Here is a 3401-nt window from a genome sequence, read left to right as displayed (position 1 = left end):
CCTTCCTTGAGCACCTTATCACATTGGGAAGTTGCTGAATATGTTGACAGTTCCCCAAATGAATGAGAAACTCTCCATTGTCTGCCGTTGCGTTGTCAGGGATGAGACAGACACTGCCCAGTGACAAACATATACACCGGGCTGTATTCATCCAAAGGTCAAGACTGTCCTGTCAAACTATGCAAGTTACTTTTTGAAGCTGTATTTCCTCCAACAGTTCATGTAACTGCTTGTACGCAGTATAGATGTCATGGTAGATCCTGTGTAGTTACCAGATAGAGCAATGCATGCCGCATCCCCTATTTCTGTGGATATCCACATCCCATAAATTCACATTATTTTCCTGTTTTGTGGAGATAATACTGTGTTAGGATTTCTAATATCAGGGTCTGTGTTGGTGTTAAGGTGTGTTCTACATATTCAGAAGCAAGTGGTTTAGCCTGTGTTGCAGGTATGGATGGAGTCCTGTACAAAGGATCAAAGTACAGGTCAAGAGCAATGTTTGTATATTGTGTATTTTCAGAAAACTTATAGGAATAGAAGCTCTATCCCAGCGCTATACCTGGCTCAAGGAATCTTTCCAATTTAGCATGCTGCATTGAGGGCTATCCATCCCTGGATATGAGGCAACATAACGTGTTGAATCTTCTGGGCTGGATAAAATAGGAAGAATGGAATCTCAGGTATTTTTCATCATTTTAGGCCTGGTTGGATTCTGTCTGTTCAGGTGTAGAAGTGGTGTCAGCTTCAGAAACTTACCTGCCTCTAGACTGAAGTGAGAGAAGCTGTGTACTAATGCCTCTAGAGGAGAGTGTCTATGAAGGTGGGCAGCAACATTGTGAGGTTATTAGAAGCAGCTGATAACTCTTATCGTGGTAGTGGACTTGAGTGTGCAATCACATAAATAGTCTGGAGATTTTGGAGAGGGATGGAATATTTGAATCAATGTTTCCAGAAAATTAAAGGGATAAATGGATGTTACACTGCATGTTGTGCTCTCAGCAGATTAAGCATCTCAACAGGTCAATGACTTCAGAAATAGTGCAGTTCTGGAAGAGCATTTCTTCAGCTGCTTTTTGCTGTTGAAGCTGAACACAGTTCCCGTCTGTCTGAAACTCTGGAGGCACTTGAAGAAGTTATGTACTTGTAGATAAGGAATAAGATGCTAAAGGAATCATAAATGTCATAATAGTAAATAATTTACATTACTGTTACTATGAAACAGGTACTTTCTATACACATTTTCACTGTAAGAAAATGTTCATAGCATACTGATCATCAGAAGAAAAGTCCACGCTGATGTATCTTCATCAGTTTTTCCCACTTTATGACCTGAACAGCACGTACAGTATACGCTTTTGCTATGGAAATAAGTTTTCTTGGATACTTTACTGTATAACAGCTAATTCCTCAAAAGAGTACACATTCTAATGTTATCCATTATACAGATAAAAGCACTGCGTAAGTGCTGAGCCTGATTGAAGAACATGTCAGCTCTAGAAACGATGGAATTGTCTGCAGGGCTCATATGTCAACAAAAATCAGCTGGTTCACACATAAAGCCTGGCAAGGAAATTACTGCAGTGGCACATTTGCCATCTCTGCTCCCTGCCTGCCTCTCCCAGACCCTTTCCTTGAGTCAGCGGAGGCTGCCTTGTCTGGCTGCCGTTAACACTTCACAGTTAACACTCACACATATAGCCTAGCCAGCCAGTCATCCATGCTGAAAGGGCAAATGGCCTTCTGAAGCCCTGTTCGCTAGTAATGCTTGCTAATAGAAGAGAGACAGCAATATATGTGGATTACTTGACATAGTCTGAGCAAATCCAACCAGAAAGGTAAAGCAAAGCACATTCCGTGCATTGTTACTATTTGGAGACATGTTAAGTCTCATTTCTTTGAATGGAGTCTTTCTCTTCCAGAAATTATTTTAAGGAAATATTTGAAGTATCTCCTGAAAATTTTAAATAAGACACCAGAGGAAAAAAATTGGTTACAAGTCTACACCTAATGAGCAATTGAGAATTGTGCTCATCTGGGGTGTGTAGAGGCTGGCACTGCAGCCTCAGGAAAAGGGCAAATACAGCCAGTGCTTTTCCCAAATGTACTGTGAACAACCTGCCTGCTGTATGGCTGGAAGTGTTGGAAAACAGCAGTGATAAGCCGAATCACCAGCAGTTCCAGCATGTGCCCAGGTGCTCTGTCTCTGCAGATGTTTTGCTCTCATTTTGAGCTGGAAATGTAACAATTTTATTGAGAAAGGTTTTCAGATCTCATTAAAAATAGCCTAACAGTAGCTTTGGATTTGACTATAAAGCTAGTTTTCATTGTGCCTGTTTCCCTGTAATATTCCCTCAGTTTTGACCTGAAGAAACAATGATCATCTCTCCTTGGGAGGGAGGATGGAGTGACAAAATCTGGAGGCACTGTATCTCTTCGTTGTCAAAGCAAGCTATGAAGTCTTGTGCCTTCCAGCCAAAACCACTGGGAGTAAGCAGTGTCCTTCACAGAAAGCAAAATCTGTAAGAGAAGGTGGTGGTGAGGAACAGCAACCTTCTTGCCCAGGGGATGTGTGCTGCCCTGCATCTTGGGTCTCCTGTGTCTCCTGGAATTGATGCAACTTCTTTTCTCACCTCTGTCAGCAACCACAGCAATGAAGTAGGCAGAGACTTTCTAAGGTCTGGCTCCTTATATACTGTGACTTAAATTCTGCTGAAGGAGTCTCACCAAGGCATCTCACAAGGTTATTTTGGGAGCTGCATCTCGCTCTTGATAGGCTTCACTGCCAACCAGGTGGTTTGTACTTCTTGGGATCTCTATCCTTGTTTGTTTTTGCTGGAAGTCTTCAGCTGTGAGCTGCACGGGGAATGAGCTGAAGTGAGAGGATCATTTTAAATACAATAAAACTGTTTTCATCATTCACTTGGAACTTCTTTGTTCCTACTCAGCAATACACTGGTTAGAAAACAGGTGTGTCTTTGGAGAGGCCTTCTCTGTTACTTCTAAAACAAATACAAACCGAAAGGATGCTTTAAAAAGAGGTTGAGTATACGTAGCTGATGTTCCCATCCAAGTTCAGCTTGCTTTGTGTGGAAAAGAAATTGAACCAAAAGGCTCCTTACAAACATTTCTATTAGTTTTTGTAAGTAGCTACAAAGTGTATTGTAAAAATTGAGGTCTCTAATAGAAATCAGTCTTACTCTTGCTTTGCAATAAGATGTCCAATCCTTGTGACTTTTCCCAAAGTATACTCTAGTTTGCAAAACACCAAAATTACTAAATAGGGGTTTTGAAACTTCCGGTGCAGCTATGTACTTTTTTATTCTTATTGTTTCTGGAGGACTCACAGTGGGCTGTTACATTTTGACCCAAATATTCTGTGGGCAAAGCCACTGTGTGTC

The 3401-nt window shown here is 41.3% G+C and overlaps 1 long non-coding RNA gene across 1 annotated transcript; it reads left to right on the top strand.

Moving 5' to 3' along the window:
- The first annotated feature begins 883 nt into the window (after window positions 1-883).
- LOC133223611 (uncharacterized) lies at window positions 884-2922 on the top strand. The gene is made up of 2 exons (XR_009728637.1): window positions 884-1022; window positions 2359-2922. It is a non-coding gene; the product is annotated as an uncharacterized LOC133223611 (long non-coding RNA).
- Window positions 2923-3401: the final 479 nt, after the last annotated feature.

The sequence above is a fragment of the Neopsephotus bourkii genome, unplaced genomic scaffold (assembly GCF_033783945.1).
Source record: "Neopsephotus bourkii isolate Nb327-2 ecotype Australia unplaced genomic scaffold, CSIRO-AGI_Nbou_v1 NB_1638, whole genome shotgun sequence".
NCBI classification, from domain to species: Eukaryota; Metazoa; Chordata; class Aves; order Psittaciformes; family Psittacidae; genus Neopsephotus; species Neopsephotus bourkii.
Note: the sequence above shows the minus strand (reverse complement) of the source record. Positions and strands in the feature narration are given on the sequence as shown.